This window comes from Spermophilus citellus (assembly GCF_964194105.1).
Source record: "Spermophilus citellus genome assembly, chromosome: 16".
Classification (NCBI taxonomy): domain Eukaryota; kingdom Metazoa; phylum Chordata; class Mammalia; order Rodentia; family Sciuridae; genus Spermophilus; species Spermophilus citellus.
The window spans coordinates 37,492,757-37,500,165 of record NC_138196.1 but is presented as its reverse complement, the minus strand read 5'-3'; positions in this window follow the sequence as shown (position 1 = coordinate 37,500,165).

Here is a 7,409-nt window from a genome sequence, read left to right as displayed (position 1 = left end):
TATAGTTACAGCTTTAACCTTTGCCAGTTTGTGATCTTCCCAAGAGCAGGGACCATAGAAAACCCATATCTCTGTTTGCCACCAGGCTCTCAGATTGCACATGGCAGTTTAATAGCTCACATGTGAATCAAAGAATATATGAATAGAGACAAGCATATCTATTGAATATCCCCAGGTTCTTGTATTGGTAATTTATCCCCAGGTTCTTGTATTGGTAATTTACCCTCATGCTAAAATCACTTGAGGGACTAAAGACTATTTCCTTTGAAATCATTAATGGGCATCTTAGCATCTTATTTCAGAAATCCTGGAACTGTTTCATTGTGGAGCCTAAGAACCATCCCAGTCATTCCAAAAATAATAATTGTTTGGGAGTTTTGTTTTATTTTAGTGATAGTTGATTCACTGCCCATTTCTCCTATTCTTTCTCTAATATGTGACATTACTTAGAAGTTCAAGGTCAAGGGTGCTGAGCAAGGCCATTTTAAAAAGCAGCTTATGGAAGTGAATTTCAAGATTGATTTTGGAGTTGAAATAAGGTTTTCACTTCATAAAGTCATAGAACTTTAGAGATGGAAAGAACATCAATACAGCTTCAACATTTTATTTCTTTTAAAAGATGAGAAGCCAAAGTCTAAAAAACAGGCCATGTAGACTCTCTTCATTATTGTGCAGGTTAGAACTGTCCAACTTAACAACATCCCTTAGGATTCGCCCAGTGTGGGAGGGGTTTTCTGCAGATAAGTGGGAACTGGGAGAGAAGTGAAGATGTAGCTGATGATGTATGGCTTATTTGCTCACCTCTTTTATTTAAATAATTATAAAAGGGGTGATATAAATACTGTATGAAAAGATAGCCAAGAGAGGAGCCAGCCAGAATTTACAAGAGGATTAAATAGAAAGATAATGGTCTCGATTCAATTATTAAGAATAATATGATGCGTCCCATGTGACATATTTACATGTGGCACCTGCTCTTGTTGCCTTGGTAGTAAAGAGAAAATAGGTCTAGGATGTGGAAGGTAGATGCCAAGCTCTTTTCCAGGGGTAGCTGTTAAGCACCCTGTTGAAAGGAGATTATGAGATTCTTGGAAGAAAGAGCTTGTCTGGCTGGTAAGTTGTGAAAATGGCAAAATCTAGAGCCAGTCGGTAGGCTGGTTAGTGTTTTAATTTTATTCAATTGCTTCACAATGTTTTGACTCTGGAAGGAGAGAAGAAACCTTTGCAGTCAGCATTTGGCCAACAAATCAACCCCTGATCACCAGGGTCTGAATGAAGGGGAAGAGGTGGGTTCCTTTGCAGAGGGTCCTGTGGTTCCTTCTACTTCATCTGCACTTCTTGGGTTGAAGATCCAAGGCTGCCTGGGAAGACTTAGTATCTGCTTTCTAGAGCTTCTCTCACCTTGTTCAGAAGATGTGTGGCTGAAAAGACAGGATTGGTGTCACTGTTCTATTCCAGAGAATTCAGAGGGCACAGGTTAAAATCAATCATATTGTCCCAAGAACCTCTGTTTCCCTATTGTTCTCAGGAAGGACAAACTCTGGTCAATCACCTCTTATCAAGTCCTGGAGGGTCAAGCTTCATGTCAACAGTGGCCTGACATTTCTGAACTCAATATGCATCTGACCAGTGGCTGGGGTCTTTTTGGTATAAAAAGGTCAAACTAATAAAGATGCCTAGATTATTCCCAAATTTCCAAGACTGAGAAATTCCTAATGGAGAATGTTAAAATTCACTTTCTCACTTGCCCCAAGAAAACCTTCTTAGGCCCATAGAAAAGGGCAAAATGTAGAGCAGCTCTCCACTTCAGCACCAGAGCACAGAGCATCATCTTACCTTTGGGTGACTTTAAGAAAAGGACTTAATGTGCCTAAGCTGCTGCTTCTGTAAAATGGGGACAATAATAGTAGCCACTGCACTGGAGGATTTTGATGATTAAATGTGTTAAGATGTCAAAAGGGATTAGAAGAATGCCTGTCTTATAAATTTTAGCTATTATTCTTTGCAAAGCCCTTTCCCCTTCCTGCTCCTCCATCTATATCTCATTGTCACTACAGTGAATTTTCATAGGCCAGAAGCCATGGAAGGGATTCCAAAGCATGAGCCTCCTAGGCCAATTTCCTAGTGGATGACTCCAGGCTGCCTCCCCAAAATGGAAGAGCTATGCTCCAGAGGCTGGTCAAACTGCACATCTTGGGCTGAAGATCCAGAGCTACCTTAGAAGGCTTAGCATCTGCTTTCTAGAGCTTCTTTGGCCTTGTTCAGAACACAGGCCCAACTAGAATCTTTAGGCAGGTCTTCCTGTGGCTGGCAATGGGTCACCCATTCTGACTCTTTCCCTTCAAGTTGATATAGGGGAGACATGAGTGGATCATCCTGAGAAGATCACTGGGCAGCCTTTCCAGACCTGGATGATCGTTCCTATAAGACAGGGTTGCATTTCTAAGGGTAGGACCCTGGCTTGCTCCAGGTGAGCATGCCATACAGGATTGTCTGAGCAGACCTGGGGCATCCTTCAGAAACTCTGGAACCATGGGGCTCACTGACAATACTCAAGCCCATTTACAAAAAAAAAAAAAAAAAAAAAAGTTTCTATGTAGCACCATCAAAGTGAGTTTAATTTTGCAATTTCTCTAACGTGTACTCTTCCTCTTCCCATACAGCAGGCTGCAGAGGAAGGCTTCCATGATGTTGGAAACTCCAGAGGTAGTTTTAGTAAATGAGACCATTCTGGCAATGCAGTTCATACATGTTTTCCAGAATGTGTCATTTCCCCTGTAGTCTGGGTTCCCCAATCAGCAATATGTTCTGAAGTGTCAGTTCTAAATGCAACCCGTTCCTCAAACTGTGGAGAGAATGAAGCATAGCCAGGCGGCATGGGCTAGTATACTGGATGATGGCAGTTTCTCTTAGAATTCTGATGGTGCACCCTGATGACATCCCACGTTTTACCTCCTCGCAGGGAGGTAAGAGTGATTGAAGAACTCTGTGCCTCTTTGCCTGCGAGGGAAGAAGCAGAATGGATCTGATGGACTGGGAATGGAGATTATAGGGAAAAAGAACAGAGAGGTGTGGATTGAGGGGCAGGGCCGTTTCTCTGTGGTATGGCCCAGGGCTTGATGGAAAGCCACTGTAACTTCCCCACCTAGGAAAGGACAGTGGTTCCCAGACTGTTTCCACAGGAGCCATAACAGCTTGTGGGAAAATGAACAGATTAGTCAACCAGCCTGGACATCTGATTGTTTTTGTTTTTCACTGATGTGGCTCATTTTAAAATTGAAAGCAATTGGATTCAGTGAGATTCCAATTCAGTTAATATTTATAGTCTCTGGTGTGCGGCCAGTACCGTGCTAAGATTCACGTCTGTTGTTTTGACCAAGCTGATCAGAAACTCCTATTTTGTGGGTTCCTGTTGCTCTTGCACCAACTTGGAATTCCTCAACTCAACCCTGTTTAACTCCAGAAACCAGTGTGGTGCGCTTCTGTGCCATGGGGACTCCAGATGAATGGATCTGAAAAGATACCTTGCCTTTATTCACCTCCCTGGAAGTCCCAGCACCTCTCTGCAGAAGCATTCGCTTGTTTTCAAAGCATTTCATTCTTTAGAAAATCCAGTTCTCTCTCTTATCCTGAGAAATGGATAGTGAAGCTGAGATTTGTTATTGAACATAAAACATTCTGTTCTCTTCATCTGGCTATTTGATGAGACCGTGGTGTTGGATGCCTGTTTATTTCTCACTGTTTTGAAAATAGTCCTGTTTCCCACAGACTTGTCATTTGGATCCACTCCCCACCCTTCTTTTTAGCGCAAGGGACCAGGTTTCAGGGTACGAGCACAATGACCATCTGGGAGCTCAGACTTGGCTTGGATGCTCCTATTGGCAAACTCCAGGCTGTGAGCTCTGCCTTGCTGAATAGGGTGGTCATTCCAGAATATATGATTTGACAGATATATAAAATTCATATTGATTTTTCATACTGGGACCAGCAGTGTCAAAAAAAACCAAAAACCCACCACAAACACACATAACACTCCCCCCCCCACACACACAAAAACCCCAGAAAACAAAAAACTTCAATAATGAGAAATAGACCATAGAAAAAAAGTTTTTCAACCAATGCTCACTAGGAATCAAATCCCATGTGACAGTTCCCAAAAGTGGGCATGTGACTCAAGTTGATCCCTTTGGAAAGACGATCAATATCTGATCCCAGGAATGAGGGGAACGCTGTATGTAAGTGAAAAGAAAAATCCTAGATTCAGCTGCACTCTCTCCCCCTCCCTCCGTCCCTCCTGCAGTAATCCAGGTTTAATTTGGTCTTCTCTGGAATCCATGTAGCACCTTTCTCATGGGTCTAAAAATAGACTCAAGGGCTGCCAACCCTCTTAAAAGGAACACTATGGAGAAGAGTGCCAACACAGTGGGACCTGATACCCGGCTCTGGTCACCTCCCTAAATATACCCCCATACTTGCCATCTCTTCGTCCAGAAAGGCAGATGCCCAGGGTTACCTAATTGGCCACTGGAAATGTACTACACAATGTTAAATAGAAAAACAACAAAGGCTCTCTGTTCTCTCCCCACCCTCCTATAAATGTTAAAAAGAAATAACAAAGTTTTAAAGGAGTTGGACTCAATTTCTTATTGGATTTGAATGTTATTTAATTATTTATGGTACTGGGGATGGAATCCAGAACCTCACACATGATTAAGCAGAGGCTCCACCACTGAGCTACACCCCCAAGACCCTCAAAGGAACTTTTCATGGAACATTTCATAAAGATGCTTTCTAATTAATTGGGGAGTAGGGTAGTGAGGGAAACTGCAATACGTATGTGAGAAATAAGTTTCCCAACAGTGATGTTCTTGATGGTTTTCAAACTCCCCAGGGTGGTTCTCAAGTGTTGATAAACTGGCCTTTCTCAGTAAAGGGTGGAGCTCCTGGTACCCACCCTTATCAGTGGTACCCAGAGCCTCTAAGGACTGGGGTGACTCCCTGTGTGGGTGAGGGACAGAATAGATAGAGGCGGCAGGCCACAGTGTGGCAGGAATACTGTGAGAGGAGCTGGCAGAAAGGGATTGGGAGCACGGCTTCAGTTGGATACGCAACTGGAGAATCATTGTCTTCCATGCAGAGAATGTGGAAATTGAAGACAGTGTGTAGGAAGCCCCAGAGATCTAGTTGCTATGGCAACTAGGGGTCCTCTTCTTGGCCATGGGTATTAGACCCTGGTTAAATAATAATAAGGCCCTAATTTTACAGGGTAGAAGCAAGATCAGTAACACTCTATAACTCTGGGGAAGAAGTTTAGCAAAAGCTTTAGTTGAGAAGAAGGAAAGCGGTGGTGGAAAGGTCAGCTGTCATTTATTGAGCACCTACTGTGTGTCAGAAGTAGTGCTAGGTATTTTCACATTAGATTCTCACAATCCTTGGAGAGGTAGATGAAGCTGCTTTCATATTCCTGATGTGGACACCAAAGCTGAGAAAAATAATTTCTCTTATCAAAACATACACAGCTCAATTGCAGATCGGTTAACATCAAGTATTTTTAGAAGCTGACAAGCAACTTGTGTTGTTGCATTTAGTTCCAGGTTTGAGTTGATCCTATAGGTGGGTTATAACAGGATGGCCATTGCCATAGGGCTGAGGAACCAGGATGCCCTTCTTTGAAACTCTGAGTCTGCCCCAAATCTCAGCTCTGCTGTCCCTTTGGAGAAGAGTCACCTTGCATACCTGGCTGGCTACTGTTTAAATCAGCCTGCTCCTTCCCACCTCCCCCGCCAAAGTATCCTGGGGGTGGGGCAGAATCATCTGAGAACCCTACTTGCTTAGGATTCTTTGTTCCAGGCTTGGAAACACACACACACACACACACACACACACACACACACACACACACAAATAAAGCCCAACAGTTTTTATGGAAAAGCAGAGTGATTCAGCCATATAGGGATTCACTGCACGTACCCATCAACCATCCCAGGTTCCCGCCATCCTGGTGACAATCCGCCTCATCAAAACAGAAGGAAGCCAGAAGTTTTAATTGTTGCCCAGTGAGTTTCTTCCCTTTTTCTTCCCTACACGGGCCCCTTCTGACAAAGCTTAAGGCAGGTTAGAGGACAGAGCGCCACAGCTGAAGCCTCCAGCACATCATTACGCCTGCGTGCTGAGGGAGCTGCAGAGAGGCAGTTGGTACGGTATTTAGCAAGCTTGGAAAAATCCTGCAGAGTCCATGAAGCTGTAGGATAGAACAAGGGGCCTGGTGTGTCTTTGTTGCGAACCTCTAGCTTTTTCTTTAGCTCATCAATTCTGTTCTGTTGTTCTGATGTGATTTTGGTGACTCTCATTGGTAGATCCACTGAGCACACTTAATACCTGCATTGAAAAGTGCAGCCTTGAAGTATGGGGTGGGGGGAGGAGATGGAGAAGAAATAGGATGATTATTGGTGTCTGAAGGTATGGTAGTGATGGGTTGAGGGGGCATTCCGTTATGGGGAAAATATAATGTTTATCTTTCTGAATCCCCAGGGTCCAAAGAGAAACTTCAAATTCATTTAATTTATCTAGTGCTCCTATTTGCCATATCAATTGGTGAGTTATCTTCCTCTGCTATTCTGAAGTCTCTCTAGCAAAGAATCACTCCTTTCTGAATAATGAGTTCTGTTAAGTCCTATATTCCTTATAGCTGGAAAATTCTTTCCATTCAGTCTAAATCTTTTCTATATCAATTCAATTCTTAGACATAGCTTCCTTATGACTAGCATAAATGGCTGGTGTGCCATCTTTCAAACATCAGCTAGCAAGTGTTGGGACTGGTGCTGCTCCCACACTGTGCTGGTCACTTAGGGGAGTGGTCGGGAAAGGCCAGGAGGAAGGAACTGGAATAAAGAGCCTAATAGCCAAGCTGCTTCTGCTGGTGTGTAGCTGATAAAAGTCCTGGTGCCAGCGACTTTACCTGGGAGAGGGCACCATGTAATTAAGTCTACTCTGGGGGGTCCCAGCTCTAGTGCTGGGGAAGTGTTCCTCTTAAGGGCTATATTATTTAGCCTTCTATTCTTTCATGTTGATCATCTCATTCCTTTAATCTCAGGCCTTCCTGAGCAACAAGTCTACAGTTGTCTCATTTCTTCTCCTCTTGGGCCTTTCTTGACTTATCTAAGTTTCAGTGCCTCAGCCTGAATGAGGCTAATGTCATGGCTAATGTCAAGGATTCTTGGCAGTCCTGTGTACTAATGTCTTTTGATAATACATCTTTCCCATTACATTTGTAGTGCTATGGATTGTCTTCAGCTTCTGGTCCATTGTGACTACCTTATATTTTTCTTTGTGATTGTATATAATTTATACCATTGTATAAAATTTTAAAAATTGGGTTTGAGAGTTAGAAGAACTGGGTACCAAAACTG